At 35.7% G+C, this 22,415-nt stretch overlaps 1 pseudogene; it reads left to right on the forward strand.

Moving 5' to 3' along the window:
• The first annotated feature begins 2,411 nt into the window (after window positions 1–2,411).
• On the forward strand, window positions 2,412–21,976 carry LOC150049198 (thyroid transcription factor 1-associated protein 26 pseudogene; annotated as a pseudogene).
• Window positions 21,977–22,415: the final 439 nt, after the last annotated feature.

Below are 22,415 nucleotides of genomic sequence, written 5' to 3' on the forward strand. Positions count from 1 at the left end.
GTCATGAAAGGAAATTTATTTGATTTAATGAAGAATACAGAGGAATTGACAGAAAATATAAACAAGAGAAATATAAACAAGAGAACTACAATCTTACTCTCTAAGAACAGGCACAAGATAAAGATACTCCCTCTTGCCAATCCTTTATGACAGCTTAGTGATTGAGAGCCCTAGCCAGCAATAAGATAAGAAAAAAATATTTTTAATCATAATTGGGAAAGAAGAAATAACACTGTCTTTTTTTCTACAGATGAAAGTGTCATTTATGCATGCATTCTAAAAAAGTTGGCAAAAAATATATCTGCAAAAAATGAAGAAGCAGTTTCAACAAAACTACAAGGTACAAAGTTAATATGCAAAAGTAAATTGTTTTCCTATATACAATGAGCAAATGGAATTTGAAATTGAAATTTAATATTCTATTGTCATAAAATAATAAAAGTTACTTAGTTACAAGAATATACACAAGTACTTTGTGATAAAAGTTGCAAAATTCTAGTTTAATAAATAAAGCAAAATGTAAATGGAGAATCATAAGTGTGTTCTATGAAAGTAAGATTAAGAAATCTCAAGATGCTAATTCTTTTCAGGTTTTATATGTCATACAATCTCAACCTCTGAAAACCATTTTGTACATATTGAAAAACTGATTCTAAATATGTGGAAATGGAAATGAAAGTGATAGGGAACACAGTATTGAAGAAATAAAACAAAGTTGGTGGATCCTATCTGAGTCTGAGTATCATAAGGAAACTACAGTTATTCTGATTATTAGTAATTAGTGAAAGAATGAAATAATAGGTCAATAGAACAAAATATAAAATGGTAATATAGCCTACATAAATAGACTAAATGATATTTGAATATGAATAATAGGAAAGACAATTCAGCAATTATATTTTCAACAAATGCTTCTGGAACAAAGAACTGGACATTTATGTGAAAAAAATATAAGCTTATACACAGACCTTATATATTTCATCTAAATGAAACTAGAATAGATGATAGACCTAAATTTAAAATGCAAAACTATAAAACTCCTAGAAGGTAATTGAGGACAAAGTCTAGTTTGTCTTCCATCTGCCATTTCATTTGAAGATATAACATCCAAGACACTATCTACACAATAAATAACAGATGAATGTCAACTCATTAAATTAAAAAATTTCTTTATCCAAAATGCCAAGAAAATGAGTCAATCCAATCTGCAAGAAAGTGTTTATAAAAATCCAACCAATAAAAGACTCTTTCCAAAATATGTCCTCCCAATTTTTAATTCAAGACTAACAACCAAAGAACTATTGAAAATTATGCCTTAACAGGTACCTTATTAGAGAAGACACAGAGGTGTTAAGCACAAGAAACTAGGTGCCAAATCTTGCATTGTCTGTGTTATTCAAACAATGAAACATAACTGAACATTTATTAGATTACTCACAGTCCAGAACACTGACAACACCAAATGTTTGTGGGAATACAAAAAGGTATAACACATCAACTTTGCAAGAAAACTGTGATGAGAAGAAATATTAACAAGAGTTTTTGAGTATGGTGATGAAGTGGTTAGAGACTTGGTGAACGGTTAGAGCATAGAAGATTGAGTGACACTGAACACTGCATCGGACCCTGATTGGAAATATATCATTCTACATCTGGCCAAACACTTACCAAGAAGCTTCGCTGATGTGAACTGTGGAGTAGCCATGATTTTACCATGTGTCGATAGTTAGCAAATATAACAAAGTGAACCACGTTGGTAAGGAATAATGGGCAAGAAATGCATGCATGGGATAGCATTCTGTGGAAAATGCCTGTATATTACTCTCTATTCCTTTACAGAATGAAAAAGTAATAAGATGCATGCAGTTTAAAAGAGGCTTAATTTCAGCTATTTTAATTTTAGTTTGGAAGAATTTATTTTTTAAAAAATATGCAGAATTGGGGCTGGAAGTGGGGCCTAATAGTAGAGTGCTTGCCTAGCATGCATCAATCTCAGGGTTTGATTCCTCCATACTACATACACAGAAAAAGCCAGAAGTGATAGTAACAAAACCAGCTTGGTACTGGCACAAGAACAGGCCTGAGGACCAGCGGAATAAAACTGAAGACTCAGAAATCAACCCACAGACCTATGGCCACCTAATCTTTGATAAGGAAGGCAAAAAAAAAAAATAGAATGGAAGAAAGACAGCCTCTTCAACAAGTGGTGCTGGCAGAACTGGTTAAGCACCTGAAGAAAGCCAACATCACCCTGCACCTGATTTAACTCCAAATGGATCAAAGACCTTGAGGTAAAAGCAGATAGTCTGAAAACTTTAAAAGAAGGATTAGTAGATACACTAGGTCTCCTTGACACAGGTCAAAACTTATTTAATAAAAACCCAGAAACGGACAGTCTAGGAAGTTGTAGGATGGCACCAAGAGGTCTGGGGGGAAAGTGCCAAACTGAGGGCTTGGGGCGGCATCTAGATGGCGAGGGAACCAAGAATGAGAATGGGAAGCAGAAGACTTGGATGCCTAACTACTAGCCCGCCTTCGTCGGGAGCATGGTCGAGGGACAAGGCTTTGCATTTAGAAGAAAAATGAAGATTCGGAAATACTACAGGAAATTGCAGTGGAAAGAAAAGAAGGGTGAAACATCCCAGTAATCCCAGATCACAAACCACTACCCAGGTCATCTGAAGCATCTTTATCTAGTTGAAGAAGAAAGGCTCAGGAAGCAACGAAGAAGAGTTGGCCAGCATTTGTCAAAAGAAGCAGCTGATCAGCCTTTGCCTGAAGAACACTCTAACACTGACCAGACTTTGCCTGAGGACGGATGAGTTGGTCAGCTTCCCCCAGCAGAGCAAGATAGCCAAACAGTAAATTCTGTGACTGTTCCATAGAAAAGTAAAAAGAAAACCTCAAATCAAAAAGCAAAAGAAGAACATGAACAGATACAAGCCAAGCATGCTGCTAAAAAACAAGAATTTGAGAGAAAACAAGAGAGAGAAGCCCAAAGTTTGTACAAAAAGAAAAAATGGAAATGTTCAAAATATTGAGCAAAAAGAAAAAAAGGGCAAACCAAACTTGAATTTACAAATGGAATATCTTCTTCAAAAAATACAGGAAAAGGAGCCGGGAGTTTGGCCTAGTGGTAGAGTGCCTGCCTATCATGCACCAAGACCCGGGTTCGATTCCTCGGTACCACATACATAGCAAAAAGCCAGAAGTAGTGCTGAGGCTCAAGTGGTAGAGCTCTAGCCTTGAGAAAATCCAGGGACAGGGCTCAGGCCCTGAGCCCAAACCCAGGACTGGCAAAAAAAAAAAATGCAGGAAAAAGTTAGACATTATGTCCTTAAAGGTTGAAGTATCTGCTGCTCTGCTGCCCCTTGGGCTCTTTTGTAAGTATAATAGTGTTCCTCTGAGCAGTGAGATTTAGTTGACACAAACTGAATTACAAAACCTCAAATATTGTGGTTCTTGTCACATTTTCTGTGTATGTGCTACATACACTGACTTGTATGACTTGTGTCTTATTTATTTACCTCTGAAGGGAGAGGGCTTGAAGAGCTTAAGAACCTTCTGTTTGGTAGATAAGCTTAAACTCAAAATACATTTGTACCATATATAGAATTTATATGAAATAAAATGTTTTCAAAATAAAAAAAATGAACAAAAAATCAAAGAAAGTTTAGACAAATGGGACTGCCTTAAGCAGCAGAGCTTCTGTATGGCAAAGGACATAGCTAGCAAGCTAAATAGAAAGGCCACAGAGTGAGGAAGATCTTCACTAACCATACAACAGACAAAGGCCTCATATCTAAAGTATATCAACAGCTCAAAAAATTGAATTACTCCACAACTAATCTCCAAAGAAACAACCATCCCATTAAAAGATGGGCCAAAGACTTAAAGGGAGTCTTCTCTGAAGAATAAATAAGAATGGCCTATAGACACATGAAGAAATGTTCAACATCTCTGGCCATAAATGAAATGAATGGTGGGGATGTGGCCAGAAGGGAGCACTACTACACTGCTGATTGGAGTGCAAACTCGTTCAACCACTATAAATTAAACATAGAGCTCCCCTGTGACCCAGCAATTCCACTACTTGGCATTTACCCAATAGTCCAGAAACAAGAACATACTAAATCCACTAGCACATTGATGTTCACTGCAGCACTATTTACCATAGCAAAGATATGGAACCAACCCAGATGCCCCTCAGTTGATGAGTGGATCAACAAGATGTGGTATTTATACACAATGGGATTCTATGCTGCTATCAGAAAAAATGAGATCACCCCATTTGTAAGGAAATGGAAAGACTTGGAAAAAACTTATTTTAAGTGAAGTAAGCCACACTCAAAAAACATAGGCTCAATGGTTTCCCTCACTTGTCATAATTAGTATAAACCTTGGACTATCCTAGCAGAGGATTACAGTAGCTCAAAACCTAGATACAAAAGGCCATATAGGATGATACTAAATGAAAGGACCTCCAGAATATCAAAACAAGAGCCATATAATGTGTGATTGTTGTTCTTAATGTACTGTTATTTCTCATCTCTTTTGTTGTCCCTTGGTTATCTCATATTGTTACAGATATCTTAACTTGTTATCTAGTATATTGTATATATGTTTATTTGTTTATTTGAAATAGGATTGGGAAGGGGGAAAACAAGATGAGGGGAAGGGGTGGGGGGAGGCAAATGGGGACAAAAACATGAGAAGTGGTATCAAAGTTTGTGAAGTAATGCACCTTCTATCTGGCAAGTATTATGTAACCCTTTTATTAATTACAATAAAAATACTAATAAAAGAGAAATTAAAAAGCCAGAAGTATTGCTGTAGCTCAAGTAGCAGAGCACTAGACTTGAGCAAAAGAAGTTCAGGGACAATGCCCAGGTCCTGAGATCAAGCTCCAGGACTGGAAAAAAATGCAGAATTGGGGGTTATCAAGAAAGGTGAAATTCATTGATATTTTTGTGTTATTCACTAAGCGGAAGCAGAACCTAAAACCTGAAAAATACAGTTACCTGAAAATTTACTATGCCATCTCAATATGCTCAAAGTCTAGAAACACTTCAAATCAGTATTTTAATATTTTCTGATTTTAAAAAATCACGTAGGAGTTTTTGGCCTAGGAATCAATAGATGACATTTATTTCTTAAAACTATACAAATGCCTTTGGTGGTAAGTGCCTGTGGTCCCAGCATTTGGAAGTTTAAAGTGGGATAATTTCAAGTTCAAGGTCAGTCTAAATTGTATAGTAAGATCAAATAGGGTTCCACAATTCGACAATAATTTTATCTTAATTCTATAAAGGCATCTGTGTGTATGTCATTGTCAATAAACATTTTGGATTCAGGGTCAGGAGTTTGGCCTAGTGGTAAAGTGCTTGCCTAGCTTGCACTAATACCTGGGTTCGATTCCTCAGTACCATATACATAGAAAAAAGCTGGAAGTGGTGCTGTGGCTCAAGTGGTAGAGTACTAGCCTTGAGGAAAGCCCAAGGAGAGTGGTCAAGCCCTGACTTCAACCCCTGGATTGAAACAAAAAAGAAAAAAAAATCTTGGATTCAAGCTGGCCTATTTTTCTCTGCTTACTTACATCAGTCAAGTTTGTGAACTTCCATAAAGATTCACTCACCCAATACACTCACAGTGTGTAAAGAGACTTACAATTGCCATTCTCCTCCACAAATAAGAGTTTCTTCATCAAAAGAACTTAATATATGAACTATAGAAAAATAACAAGTTATGATAGCAAACTACAGAAAAGAGAAATTAGGGAGTATTTTTTTTATTGTTGGTACTATTGTCAAAAGTATGTGCTGTGGTTCACCAAAATCTGTAAGTGATAAAACAGTCCCTGCAAATAAATTGGGTGTTTTCTAAAGCTACATTAACTCTTTCTTTTCACAAGGGTCCCATTTGTTGCCAGGAGACGTAGGCCCAAGATGGATAATCCACACAGAAGTGCTGAGGGACACATTGATTCTCCCCATTACCCACTGACTTTCCATTATGGTCTTCTCTGAAGCAAAGCTCCAGTTTTCCATGTTGCCTCTTTTTCCTGGGCTATAGTCTGGCTTCTTCTCTAATAGTATTTGTAGCCAATAACCAATAAACCAAAAAAGAAAATGTTGCATTTAGCCAAAATGGGCTGTAAGGACACCTCAGAAAAACACCTTATGCCCGGATCTCTGAGTCTTAAGGCTGGGAAGTATGAGAAAATAAACTTCAGTAGTTTAATCTCTTCTTTTTTTCCACCCACAATAGTTTCAATTTATGATAGGTTTGCTGGGATACAACCCTGATGTAAGTCAAGAAGCACACACACACACACACACACACACACACACACACACGTGCAGGCATGCACACATTCACTGTATGTATTTATTTAGGGGAGGATACATCTCATGTAATGCCTTAGAACAATTAACTGGCAGTCTATCCAAATGAATGCTAGAAAGCTAATACTTGAGGTGTGGCAGAGAGGTCAAGGGATAGGGCCAGAAAAATGAAGCAAAGAAGTGGAGTTTAGTGCACTCATAATGTCTGATGAATATTCTATGATACTAAGATAATTGAGGGGATTATAATGGGGTTGAAGGGAATGGAGGAGAAACATAAAAGGGATGATATGGATTGAGATACATTGTATTTATGAAGTAGCATATTGAGTGCTATATGAGATAATAAAAATATATCTTAAGAAGAAATACATATTTGCTTAGGAATATGAAATATCAATAGTAATCATTTAATAAAGTAGTTAAAAAAATAAGTTCCAAACTAGCCCCAATTGAAGATAGAAGAAATATAGTAATTATGTATGCACCCCAAATCAATAAACAGGTAAAGGTACAAACCTGTGAAAAGTTCAGTTGTGATATATGGTAAATGAGTGAATGGTTACTTCTCTTCAATGAGAGGAGAGAAAATAGCAGGGGATTTGTACTTAACAAGAACAGAACTGGGTTTTTCAGAATAGAAAAAAAATACAGCTCTCAAATCAAATGTTTCCTCCAAGAACTGAATGGCACATAAATATAAATAAAAACTTCAGCAAACATTGTACACTGCAAGTCATCATAGATTTTTTTTTAATTCTTAAAATTTACCAGAAGGGAAAGACAGATTACCTACAAAGGATTGCAAATTAGCCTGAAGCTGACTTCTCAATGGCAATAATAAAACTAAAACATAAATGCAACAATATTTTCAAGGTATGGAGGAAAAAGAATGCAATGTTAAATTCATCTAAAAAATCATTCTAGAGCAAAGCCAAAGTAAAGATATTTCATACATGCACAGACCAAGCACTTTTCAATCCAGAGGAGTTCATTTTATATGCTCGCTAAGAATTGACCTGAGGCCCCACCCAGACTCTACCGTTGATTGTCCCTCACAGTGCTCAAATAATGTTTAATAATGCAAGCATACAGACAATATAGAACTAAAATATCAAGTGTTCCAGCTGAAAACTTCTAGAAAAAAGACTAGCTAGAAATGGGGGGGAGACAAGTTAAATGGTAGGATAATAAGTAGATGATGGGGTGGGGGTTGTACATAGAAAGGGATTAAAATACCCTACAGACCCTTTTAGTGGTTTGGAAAGAGGCATACATGGTGAATATTTGTTGCTTTTAATAATAATTTGCATGGCTAAATGTTTACTACATTGAGAGATATTACTAAAGGAATAGAAATTCCTTCAAAACCTGAACCATTGCAGAAGTCAATACAGATATACTTTACAATTCAACCAGAAAATATGAGGACAAAGAAAAGAAAGCACAGACAGTAGCATGATGCATTAGAAAATCACAGAAGGATGATTTACATCTTCACATCCCCTGAAAGGAAAAAGAAAATACAGAGTGTTATTTTCTGTTTTCAAAGACACCTAGAATTGGGAGACAGGTCAGACATAAAATGCTTTCCCTGTATGCTCAATGCTCTAAGGTTGATTCAACAATCACACAAGAAGAACAGTTAAATGAAATTATTTAGGAGATAAAGCCTGTGGGATAGAATAAAGATGACAGTCCAGATGTAATGCAAAAGAATGCAACATAGTAACATAGAGTGTTTTCCATTAAAGTAAAAAATTTATAAAGTGAGCAATACCATACAATTAAAATTATATGGTGAAGACTGTGAGATTAAGATCTCTGTTATGCAATGATAGTTAAGCTAAAATGTTTATGATATGGGGGAAATCCTATAAAGTGTTGAAAGCTGACTATTACTCACAAAAGGAGAGACAATAAAGCTCCAAAGAGAAATTCATTTTTTGTGTGGTGGAGAACCTCTGTGGGGAGGGGAAGTGGCTAAAAAATATGGTAAATGACTTTCATGGTACAACACATAAACTATGTTTTTACCAGGTACCACTGATACATGCCTGTAATCCTAAGAACTGAAGAAATTGAGATCTGGAGAATCAAGAGTCAAAACCAGTCCAAGCAGAAATGTCTGTGAGACTTCATGTTCTACTAACTTCTGAAATGCTAGAATAGAGGTATGGTTCAAGTGATAGAGTACCTGCCATGAGCAAAGAGACGAAACTAGATTTCTAGTCTCTGAGTTCAAATGTGCTGACACATAAGAGAGAAAAAAAGAAAAAAGAAAAAAAGTGGGGACCAGTGAATCACACCTATAATCTTAACTACTCAGGGAACTGAGATCTAAGAATTGCCATTTGAACCCAGCCTAGGCAGGAAAGTCTGTGGGACATTTATTTCCAATTAATCACAAAACACGACAGGGCCCAAGTGGTAGAGAACTAGTCTTGAGCAAAAGAAGACAGCACCCAGAATCTGAATTTAAGCTGGGGCACACATCCATCCATACACACACACACACACACACACACACACACACACACACACACACAGATTATGTAGAAGACATAGATGAAGTACTTCATAATTTTAAGCCAGAAAATGATACATTGCAATGCCTTGAATCAGAAAGTGAACACTTTACCAGATACTGAATACACTGGCAATTTGCTCATGGGCTCTCCAGTCTCTAGGACTATAAAGAACATGTGTTGTTGTTTTTAGACCATTCAATCTGTGGTATTTGGTTACAATAACCCAAAGGAATTCAGCGTTTCCTATCCAGTTCTGTGCTTCCCTTAGCTTCCTTCTACACAGATTGGGACAGATAACATTAGAGGCAAAATGTAAGCAGCAAGCAATAGGAGAGAACTTGTATATACAATTTCAGGATGGCATTGTTTGTGTAATTATCTATTTACTATTTAATTGGAAATGAACCAAATACACAACCATAAATCCATTCAATGGAAGACATATAACATCAAGAGAAATCAGGCTCTGTGTCTCCCAGAAATGTTTTACAAAATAAACTAAAACATTGTCAAGGACAGTGAAAACTATTATATTTAGTAATATGTATACTTGTGTACAAAACATTTGCAATATTCAGCTTCATGTCAAATTTGGGAGCATTCAGTTTATGACTTAGATATACATGAATGATTTTGGGAAGGACTATTCTTCTATACAATGTTGCTTCATAATGGTAAACATGCATTCTCTTAAAAATGCTTAGTCATTTTACAATTTTTCTTTTTAACACTGGCCATTCAATTTCCATTTTGTTCACTTATCTTCTATTTGACTAATTTTCCTGTCAAAATCCCCCTATGAATTCTGTGGCAGTTAAGGATGAAAACAAATTACTTAAGCCTAATCTTATTTAACCTATAGTTACCTATAAGAATAGAAACAAAAAATGTGAGACTTGTTACCACTGCACATTTAAGCTTACATTTTCTAGACAGAAATCTTCTAAAGAGGTTCTTTATAAGTTACATGAAAGTATTTGTTTTGACAGATAATTTTCTGTCACATCTAAAATATACTCATTTTTAACTTTAAGTCTTTGAAATTGTGGGGAATGAGTCACTAAGAAAAGTTCACTTAACATTTTCCTCCAGAACAAATTGGAAAATTAATACTTTTTTTTCCTGACAGAACTGAAGTTTGAACTCAGAGCATTGTATCTCCTCTGCAAACACACTCATCCACTTGAACAATACCCAGTTGTTTATCCCATAAGCTCTAGATCTTTTTACCTGGAGCAGATGCAATCAAAATCCTTATACCTTTTCTGCATACATGGTTTGTATTACAAAAGTATAGCACCACAGCTCAAGGCTTGAGTACTGTTTTCTGTTTTTTTGTTTGTTTTTGTTATGTTTTGTTTTCTGTTTTTGGTCAATTTTGGAGCTAGTACTAAGGACTTGAGCATTGTCCCTGAGCAGTTTTGTTCAAGGCTTATACTCTCCCACTTTGAGCCACAATGGCACTATTGATTTTTTGGTAGTTAATTGGAGGTAAATTTCTCATGGATTTTCTTGCCCCAACTGTCTTCAAATCATTGTCCTCAGATCTCAACCTCCTAGTTAACTAGGATTGCAGGCATTAGCCACCAGCACCTAGATTTGTTTTTGGAGAAGAAGTTTCACTATTTTTTTTAACCCAGGATGGACTGGAAATGCATGCCATCAAATCTCTGCCTACAATTTTGGCAGGAGCTACAATACCTGGCCTACCACTAATACTCAGTAAAAAAATAAAATTAACAACAAAACACATCCAAGTCAAATAACCTGGGATTTTGTTTAATGTCTATGTTAATAATTGATAGTGGTTTTGTGTTCTGTGGTTATTTTGTTATAGCGGATATCCTTTGTATTTACTAACACAGTTATTACGATACTTGCTTATGCGTTCATAAGTTTTGCATATCTTTTTCTCTGCTATTAGTAATATAAAATCTGCTATAAATAAACACATTAAGTGATTACAACCCAAACAAATTAGAGATATGCCTGAGGGCAACTAAGCGTGGGAAGAAATGCAAACATTCACCTTGACACTAGGTCTTTGCACCATCGTTCCTACAATGAGTATCCATATGAGAAAGTGAATAGAAATCAGCAGCTATGGAGTATTACATTTACCCCATATTTCATTTGGTTTTTTCTTAAGAACCTTGGTAATAGGGACCTTACCTAATAGGGACTGTCATGAACCTCACAGGGGATGGAAGAAACCAGGGAGGGACTGAGAGACAGACATACAGAACTAAGTAAAGCTATACAGTATAGCACAAATATTCTTAAAACAATACCTTTTTTGCAAAGTTTAGGGAAATAGATTTCAGGCAATATAATGATAATGACTCTGGTTTGGATATTAATTTTCCTTCAGAGATTCTAGTTACAGCTTCTGGGGCTATTGGAAGTGATGAAACTACAAGGTGCTACCTCAGAACAGAAAGTTAGGTCATCAGATGGTATGGTAAAAGGGTAGTGAGATCCTAAGCACTCCTTCTCTTCATTATCTTTGATATTAGCTACCATCAGGTGAACCTACTTTCTCTCCCACATGTTCCCACCATGATGTATTGTGGTGCCACAGAATCAAAGCAGTAAAACCAGGCAACTACAGACTGAAATCATGAGCCCAAATAAATCTTCCTCCTTATGTTTGTGTATTTTCTCACTCTGATGATTGCTGACTAGCAATGTGAGTGTGCCAAGCCCTTCCCCTCTTGTTCTTCTCACCTGATCTTCAATTTCTCTATCATTCTGCCTCGAGTACTTGAAAGCTTCTGTCTTCTCAGCAAAAGAACTTTCCATAAATACTATATCATTTTTTATTTTCATTTTTCATCATTAATAGTATTTCAATTTATTTATTGTATATAGTAGGTTATATATTTATTTTCTAATCCTTCCTCTTCATCATTAATACCACAAGCCAAGACATAAAATTGTCAACTTTATGTGTCTTACTCAATGCCAAAATAATGTGACATAGAGCCATGCCTCTAACGTAACGAGTCCTCAAAAAATAGTTGTTGAATTAGTAATTTAGCATAATCTAGCACCTCCTTGTACATTGCTTGTTAAGCATTTTGGACAGTACTATAGTAGCTAAATCTGCTTAATTTTAACATTATGTCTTCATAAATTAATTTGGAGGTCATAGTTTTCTACTTACATCTCTTATACTAAGAATTCAATTTAGAAAGTGAACAGTAACACAATGAAACATAAAATAACCCTTATTCCAAAACATCACTCATCTTACTGGCAGAAGTTCCCATTCAAAGGTATTGAAACCTTGGAAAATGATTTTGTCACTGAGAAACCGGTGTGTATATTATATTAAAAATGAAGAGGTCGGCTCAGCAAAGAGGGAACCTGTGGAGAAAGAATGGATGGCAGAGGAACATCACAGAAGCCCACCTCAAGGAAAGTCCAGGGACAACTCAGTGGGAGGAGTATAAAGGAAGACTCTTCCCATCCATGGCACAGTGTGGGCACTGCTTGGAGGAGCCTAAAAGGAAATATTATGCTACAAAGTAAAAATTTATATCACATTTTTCTCCTTCACCAGACTTGGTTAGTCAGACTATTCCATGCTTATATTTAAATGCTTCACATAGAGTACATATAAGAGAAAAGATTCTAGAGCTCTGTTTGTTTATTGGTTCCTTTGAATTAGATTTTAATTTTACACAGTGTGTTCTTGAAGGAGCAAAATTACCCATTTTTTTTTACTAAGGAGAGATGGTATGCAGAGTCTACTGATGTGTTTGCTAAAAGCAAAAACACTATTACTAATAATCCATCTTTGAAAGATCTCTCCTGCTGGTTGTTCATATACGGGATTTCACATAATACCCACAGCAGCATTTCAGAAATTTAATATGGAAAGATTCAGAGGCACAGACAAATAGCTAAGCCACCTTCGGGGTACTTAGTAGAATCATTTAGGATGCAGTCACCACTGCCTGGCTTTAGATTAGACTAGAGCTCCTGTACTTACAAGATGCCACTTCTCCTTCCCTTAATTAGCAAGAAATTTAAGGGAAAGATCATGCCCCCATCTACTGTGTCAGAATGGCTCTGTAATGTCTTTTGCTACATGTTAGGTTGAGTAATATACAGCTAAGAAATAGGAATAACCTTGTGGGTAACCCAAAGTAAAAGATAAAAAAGAGAAATAAGCTAAAAAGTTGTGACTTACCAAAAGAAATATCTATGGAAAATTAGGACATATTTTATAATCCTTAAAATTATAACTAAAGATAAAAGAATAAATGGAAAAAACTTTACAGACTTCATGACTAATCAGAGGAAATATACAAGTTTATATGCAAAGACACTTTTTTACTTATACTGAATTCCAAGGAAGAATGAATATTTTAAATAGGTCCCTTACATAAAAGGTTTCTTAGCAAATTAATTAACAAGATTCCACTAGGAGTGAGGCACAGCCTATAACAGATTCCAAATTCTATGCTCTTAATAGGATCTTGAATGTTAGTCATGCATCGATTGCCAAAGGATATTGGGGCAACATTTGGAAAGCGATGCAATCAGCAGACCTGGTCAACTTTCTCATAAAGACCCTTAGAGAATAATCTCAACCTCAGCATTTACTGGCTTTGATAATGAGAAAGCTGAGTTGGGAGATAACCAGATGTTAATGAAAACCTGTTCAAAGCTATGCCTAGAATAAGATGGATCATTTTATTCTAGATTAATTTAGACTACAGACAAATTATTTAACAGTTAGCCAATAAACTTCCCATAAGATGTGTTAGGAAAACATTCCGAACAATTAGCATATATTCTAAAAATAAACATGCATGCAGACAGCTTTTTGGGAGCTTATCTTCAGATTTCATGTTTTTTGAGGGGGTCTGCATTTTACAGGAATTTTTAAAGATCCCAAATAAAACTAATTGGATCCTAATAGACACAATGTTTTAAATGTGCATAGTGTAACCAGATATAAAAAGGTGCTTTGTCACATATTATCTCTTTTGGCATTTGTAATTAATGTATTCTAAGCATGGTCCTTTGACATTTTGAAATGCTACATTTTATCAAATTAAAATTTAATGTTGGAGACAATCAAATGGTTTGGCTATTTATCCTTTTTATCTATCATACATATTTATTTATTGGGACACTGTGTTAAGTGCTAGAAGTGTATAAATTTAAATACCTCAGAAAGTTAGTAAACAACAAAGGATGATTATTTCATATTGATTGTGACAAATGTTCTGAAGAAAGAAGTCAAGAAAATTATGCTGGTGATTTGTGCCCCCCACGTGCCATTTTTTTTTCAGATCGAGAAGACACTCTCAGAAAGTGACAGTTCAGGTTATACTAGCTATGAATGGCAAACTAGAATTAAGAAGTAGAAAGACCATTCTAGGGGATTATGTAGATTACTGAAGGGAAAACAAGAATAAATGCCTCCAGAAAGTAGTCCACTTTGCATGAAATATGAGTTCAATAAAAGCAGGTATAGTTGGACTGAAGAGTGTGTGTGGAAAAGTTTTGGAGCACTGCAGTTATAGAATAGTCCATATGATGCAAGGAGTGGACAAAGCATTCAACACGCAACTCGAGATCTTCACTTGTGTCCAATTAACAGCAGCAATGGGTAACTGATTAAGACCTTACCAAGTTCCTACCAGTGTTTTAATTGGCATCTTTTCAATTTTGCAATACTTAAGAAGTAGCTGTGGGTAGCAACCCATCTAATAGGCAACCATAGAGAAATGCAGAGCAGGGAAGGTCAGTTTCCCAAGGTTAACGAATCAAGAAATTAACAACTTGAGGTATGATGCTCTTATTCCAAGGCCTTCTACCACTCCACTGAAATTTAAATTACTAACAAAGGCTTTGACTAGGCAATAGATACCCATCTCTCACTTGTTTGTCTACCTATACACTAAAGTTTGCCTGAAAATGACAATTATTTTTTGTCAGTCATGGGGCTTGAACTTGGGCTGGGCACTGCCCCTGAGCTCTTCAGCTCAAGGCTACCACTCTACCCCTTGAGCCACAGCACCACTTCCAAAAATGACAATTTTTGATGTACAAAGTATAACAGGTGATGTGGAGAAAACAGCAGTAGATATTGTAAAACTTTGCATACTGATAAAGTAACACAAATCTAAATTTAAAAGGATAGTGTAGAAAATGGGAAATTTGCCTAGGAATAAACTCTGAAAAGAAAAATCAGTATCCATTAAGGAGGTATTTTGGCAGCCATGAATCCATGGAGGATACAAAGATAATAACCAGGATGAGGATAAAACTCAGCATAATTTCATTGTATCTGTACAAGAGGAAAGACAAGGATTATTTATTTATTTAAGTTTAATGTTATTTAATTGTCAAGGTGATATATAAGGGGTTATAGTTACATATGTAAGGTAATGAATATATTTGTTATTGAACAATGTGAATTATTTATTGCTCATTTTGTAAGGAAATTGAAGTTAGAAAGCAGAGATCATGTTTGGCAAACACACATACTAGTAAAGTGTGATTTTCAATGTAATGTTCTGACTCCTCTAGATGCCTGACATTATACAATATCTAATCAAGAATATGAGTCCATGCAAATTACAAAAAAGGAAACATAAAGTGTGATAGATAGATCAGAGATAGGTAGATATCTATCTATCTATCTAGTAAAACATTATAGATATTTTCCACAGAGTAAGGAAAATTAAAAAAATGATCTACTAAAATTATTTACTACAATGTTTACTTTCCTATTTCAGTAAAAATTACATTAACTTTCTTTCACAGAACTATGGTTACAGCTCTTAACTTGGTTTTCATTCTTGCAAATATACGCTTGGATTATTTTATTTCCCAAAATGTTGCAAGCATTGGGTTATGGAAAAACCATGGGATTTTCCCAGTCAAGTGAAAGCTGTTAGCAGTGGGGAAAAACAGTGCCTTGTGGAAAATCTGTAAATTGAGTGAATTAAATGAGTTGGTAAATACTATTTGTTGCTAGTGCTCTTTTAATTTTTTTCACTCCATAGAAAAATTTACTTGAGAACATTCTCACTGATGTGCTCCTGGGGCTTGAACTCAGTGCCTGGGCTCTATGCTTGGGCTTTCTCAAGCACTCTACCACTTGAGCCACAACACTGCTTCTGGCTTTTTCTGTGTTTGTGGTATTGAAGAATCTAACCCAGGGATTCTTGCATGATAGGCAAGCACTCTACACTAGGCCACATTTCTGGCCCCAGTGTGCATTTATTTTTTAATATCATGTCTCACAAAAGCAAAGTGCAATCAGATCCACCATGAATAGTGAGGTGACTCTTGGGTCAATATGCTAGTAAAAGACAAATTGTCTGTAGCTAAAGCAGCCTGTACCACTAACAAGAAGGGGCTTTCTGCATCAGTGTGTACGTATTTGTGCTTGTGTGACTATGGGTACCCACCTGTGTGTAATTTAGTTTCTTCCTGTTTTTCTGATGTACCACGTTCCTAAGGTGACACCTCATTGTGAACTTGACAAACACCACTTTAGTCACAAGTTCTGCTACCTCAGGGTTATGAACTATATGAATGAAATGAATTAAGGACATACATTTGCCCCTTCTGAATTATTGTTCATTTTGGCCCACTTTCTTTCCCTTCATTAGTCCTAGGCATAAAGCCAACATGAGATTTATTTCTCACCCATGGCCTCTCTTTTCTAGATTGTCTTTCTGTAATTTATGAGCAGCAAAAATAATGCCCGAACAAATGCAGTATTCCACTTAAACCCTATTCACCTTGTGTAACAGATGACCAAGTTATCTGACAGACTTATCACACAGTTCAAATGAGATTATGAAAACTTCCCTGCAGTCATGCCAACTATTCCGAAATAATTTTTTAGTGACATATTACTGTCCAACTATTGAAAATTAACTCATTACTTTTCAGCTGAGTGCAGTTATTTTCCCTCATGGGGCAATTTCAAAAGGCTTTGTCTAATAAGCAATATTTCAGTGTGCAAAGCCAAAATAACACAAAGAATTTAGTGACCAAACAAGTTATTCCACCTAAAGGTTGTGATTCTTACAAGCAATAACAGTAATTTTCTTTTTAATTAATATTCTAGATAATTTTTCCATGTACAGTTTTTGGTTTTGTTTTAGTTTCTTTTAAATTATCTTTCTAAATTTTATTTTATTGTAAAGATATACAGAGGGTTTATAGTTACATAAGTATGGTAGATTTCTATAGCTAGCATTCCAATGAACACAAGCACACACACACACACACACACACACACACACACACAATAGATTTCAACCACTTAAATTGCAACCAAACATTTCTGAGGTAAGTTCTGATACAATTTTTCTTTTACAGTCAGAAAATCTGAGGTGGAGAAATGTTGGCAACACATTCTCCAAATTAAACAGCTCAGTGGCTCTCTAGCCTTGAGCGGAAGAGTTCAGGGACAGTGCCAGGCCCAATACTAACAAAAAAAAGAAAGAGCAAAAGAAATTAATAAAGAAAAAGAATAATAAAAGGCCTTTGAAAATCAGACATGCAAATCTAAGAAAGAAACTGTGATTTTTTTTTATTGCCTGGTACTATGTTATCTAGTGAGACCATCTGTATTCACAGATACATAGGCACTAAGAAAACCTCATGGTGAACAAAAATTACATACAATAATGCCTTATGTCATCTTTTCTGGAATGATCACTGATAGCCACAAATTGGTCTGAGTCAAACTGTGACTCTTCTAGAAAAATCATTACAAACAAAATCAATAGTGCAGATGTTTGTGAGGCTTGTTAAAAGAAATCAAGGTCTATTTTAGGTGAGTAGGACAAGAAAAGTCATTCAGTAATTTTTAAACTGTAAATAAAGAAGAGTTACTCAGGTAGATGATATCTACTCATATGTCTTTCTGTGTGTGACTTCATAAAATGGACAAAAATACTGGACCTTCTAGAAAATCTACTGTTTACATGTTTGTACAGTAGTCTTGGATAGATTGACTCACAAGGAAAGATTTTGCAATCCCACTTTCCTCCTTCATGTTAAAATGCATGAGCCCTGTCTCTGTGTCTATATGTAAAAAGTTGCACAAACAAAGTATTATGTGAGTCAAGTGAAGGTTGTGCATTAAGAGTGTTAAATGAAAATCAAAGCTAAAGTGATTAACAATTTAAAATATTAATATTTATGTTCTAATCTCAAAAGATGCCATGCGGGTCCCAGGCAAGTCTACCCATGTGGCTGAAATGATTAAATGCTAACATTGGGGCAACATTAGTTTCCTACTTATAGATCAAAATGATAGTTTCACATGATTTCCATGTTCTTCAGTCCCCAACAGTTAAACCAAAAAGATATCTATAGTTATATAATGTTATTAAACTAATCATTTTATTTTAAAGCAATAATTTTAAACATTTCTGAGGCATGAGTCTTATGCTGTTAGGTATTATGAGATGAAAAATAGATTACTAAAGAAAATTATCTTTCTGCAAACTTGGGTTATAAAAGTTAAAGAATTCTCTAACAGGACACAGTAGAACTTAAAAATATAAACTGAGAATGTGGTTCTGGGTAAGAAGGCATAAGCACATCCATATCTTGTTTCTTCAATTAAAAGGAGATAATGAATGACCAGGTGAGGTGATGGCTCACAGCTGGCATCCCAGCTACTCTGGAAACAGAGATTGAAAGGATACTGGTTGTGGCCAACTTAGGGAAAAGAAATAAGGAAATTCCATCTCAAAATGCAAGCCTGGACTAGTGGCCTGCAGCCAAATCGCTGCCTAGGCAATGCATAGATGAGGATTCTAGTTAAGTCTTAACTACAAAAACACAGGACTGCCAGAAAAGTAATGAAAATGAACAAAAGGAATGTGTTCAAATAGTAGAACATCTTCCCCACTAGCTCTGTACTACTAAAAATAAGAAAAAAATAAAACTGATATATAAAACACAACAAAGAAAGATCCTAACATTTGCATCTTCAGATAATCAGAAAGAGTCAGGACTGGAGTATCAGAATAAGAATAGGAGATTACACTGGGGCCAGGAGTGTGGCCTAGTGTTAGAGTGCTAGCCTAGCATGCATGAAGTCCTGGGTTTGATTCCTCTGTACCACATACACAGAAAAAGCCAGAAGTGGTGCTGTGGCTCAAGGGATAGAGGACTAGCCTTTAGAAAGCCCAAGAACAGTGCCCCGGCCCTGAGTTCAAGCCTCAGGACTGGTAAAAAAAAAAACCAAAAAACAAGTAGCATATTATAAAAGGCAAATAAGAACATGCATCCACACAAACAAACATACCAGTCCTCATGCTTGTTAATAAAAAAGAACAACTTTAAATAAAAGATCGAGACCATTGAAAATTACAGAAACATAAATTCATGACTCAAAAGTCTCACAAGGGCTGGGAGTTTGGCCTAGTGAGAGTGCTTGCCTAGCATGCACGAAGACCCAGGTTTGATTCCTTGGTACCACGTGCATAGAAAAAAAAAAAAAAAAGCCGGAAGAGGTGCTGAGGCTAAAGTGGTAGGGCTCTAGCCTTGAGAAAGTCCAAGAAAGGCCCTGAGCTCAAGCCCAAGAATTGACAAAAAAAAAGTCTCACAAAATCCAAATACTATAAATTGAAAGAAATTCACACTAATAGACATCAGAATCAATTTTCTAAAAACTAAAAACAAAAAGTTAAACCTGCAAGAAGAATGCATGAATTAACAATGCAGAAACAAATTTGAATGACCAGATTTCTTATCAGAAACTATAGAAATAAAATATATTTCTTTACTAGGGAAATCAGACTGTCAATGCGCAGTCTTATATCCAATCAAAAGCTACTTCAGAAATGAATATGAAATAAGAATATTTGCAAATAAAGAAAACCAAATAAAACTTATTTACACTAGGCTTGTTTTTCTAGAATTGCTAAAGGAAGTAGTGTGTTTTCAGGCAGAAATAAAATTGATAAATTGGACTTTATGAAATGAAAAACTGCTTTTCTGAAGCCAAGAAGAGAAACTATCTTGTCAGAGAACATGTGCAATTAACAATTGTGATAAATGATTTGTGTTTAGAATATATAAAGAGTACTTGAAGTTCAAAAGCAAGAAAATAATTTGGCTTATTAAAAGGATCAAAGAGTTGAAAAGATGCATCATTAAAACAGGATTTATGGGAAGCAGATAAACACATGGAAAAGCATTCAGCATCATGAATTGAAATGATGAAATTCCATGACACACTTATTACCATAAAATGAAACTATAGACATCATGAAGAGCTAAAAATAAGATGAAACATCTAAAAGATCCATGTTTGTGGCAGTGGAACATGACAGCACTCTAGGAAAAGTTTTATAGGTTTCTAGAATTATATTAGATATACATATTTGTCCTATTAGCAATACAGGTCCTATATATTTGTTTTAGAAAAACAATAGCTCATATATACACAAAAAAACAACCATGAGTGTTTCTTTTTCTATAGTTCCAAAACTGGTAGCAATGGAAATTATCCTCACTTGCTTAAGTAAAATAAAATTGATACATCCAGACTGCAGGATCATCAGTGAAGTGAATGAAATACTAGTAGTCATACTAGATGAATATCAGAGACTTTATGAGTAATAAGAATCAACTGCCAAAAGCTACACACTTTATGATTCTGTACAAAAATGTATGGAGGCGTTACAGTTACATTTGTCAGGCAGTAGATTCAAAGCACTTTCATAATGAGAATTTTACCTGGTTTCATGCTTGAAATTTTTTTCAAAATCCTTGCATGCATTTTATTTGTATTGCAGGGACTTTAAGAAATGTCGATGTCACCAGGAAATGGTGGCTCATGTGAAACAACATCTTAGAGACTCAGCAAAATGTACCCCTATTACCCAGCAATCCCACTCCTTGGCATTTACCCCAAAGTCCAGAAACAATGACACACTAAAGCCATTAGCACAACAATGTGCACTGCAGCACTATTTACCATAGCGAAGATATGGAACCAACCCAGTTGCCCCTCGGTTGATGAGTGGATCAACACGATGTGGCATTTATACACAATGGAATTCTATGCCGCCATCAGAAGAATGACATCGCACCATTTATGAGGAAATGGAAAGACTTGGAAACAATCATATTAAGTGAAGTAAACCAGACCCAAAGGAACATAGGCTCAATGGTTTCCCTCATTTGTAATAATTAGTACACATCTAGGACTCTCCTAGCAGAGGATTACAATAGCTCAAAACTTAGATTACAAAAGGTCATATAAGATGAAAATAAATGAATGGATCTCTAGGATATGGAACAAGAGCTTTATTTTGAGTGATTGTTGTTCTTAATGTACTATGTTATTTTTCTTCTCCTTTGTTGCCCTTTGGTTAATCTCATATTTTTACTGTATCTGACTTTGTTACCTAATATATTGTATATAGGTTTATTTGTTTATTTGAAATAGGAAAGGGAAGGGGCTTAACAAGATGATTGGGAGGGGGTGGGGGACAGAAATGGAGACAAAGACATGAGAAGGGGTATAATTGTGTGAGAAGTAATGCACCTAACATCTGACAAATGTAACTGTAAACCCTCTATACATTATCCCAACAATACAAAATAAATTGAAAAAAAAAAAAAACAAAGAAGCTGAGGTTCAGGTGGTAGGATGCCATCTGTGAGCACAGAAGTTGAGTAAGTGTGAGAGTCTGAGTTCAACTCAGTACCAGCAGTCACCAAAAAATGATTTTCATTTTACTTACTTATGTTTTGTGAATTCCAAATGTGTGAAACATTTATTAGTTACACAGTATTTGTATGTGTGTACATTTGCGATTGAGTGTTCACATCAAAACTCTAACTTGGCTTTGAGGACTCCTTCTAGACAGTGGAAATAAGTTCAGCACTCTTCTGACCGAGTTCACAAGGACATGGCTGTAGGTGATAGGCTGGGTCTTCACAGTGTGCTTCTTTATCCCAGTGGAGGGCCTAATGCCTAAACTACCATCCTGTATCCCTGTCACAGGGAACTTGCTTAAACTGGAAGATAGATTGGTGCGCTCTCCTAACCTTAGTCCAGTTATTGACAGCCACTTAAGAGAACCCTGAACAGGAGGAGTTTATGTTAAGTCTTTCCCTCGAGAGACAGAAAAAGCAGCCCACCAAAACCCACAAAATAGCAAAGAATTTCCTTACGACTCCCAAGGAAAAGGTTGCAAACTTCTAAAAACACTCAAATGAAAGGGAGGGGATGTTTGGGCCCACGTACAAAATCAGCTGCTGGGAATCCCATGGGGCCAAGCTTTCAGTGTGATGTAGGCTACTACCCAACCATGGCTCCAAAAGAATTTTGGAATTTGCGAGTGTAGAGCCAGCAGGCCTGAGGGCCAGGGGATTTCTCCCCTGGAGTCTGGGAGCTGCATCCTGAAGATGAGGATTACTCGGAAATAAGGGATCCATGCAGTTTGTCTCGCAGAAAAACATGAAACAAGGCAGTGGGCTACTTTGAGGAACTGGGAAGAGATGCAGATTTGAAATCTGCATCGTA

The sequence above is a fragment of the Megascapheus bottae genome, chromosome 20, assembly GCF_031878675.1.
Source record: "Megascapheus bottae isolate mThoBot1 chromosome 20, mThoBot2.hap1, whole genome shotgun sequence".
NCBI lineage: Eukaryota > Metazoa > Chordata > Mammalia > Rodentia > Geomyidae > Megascapheus > Megascapheus bottae.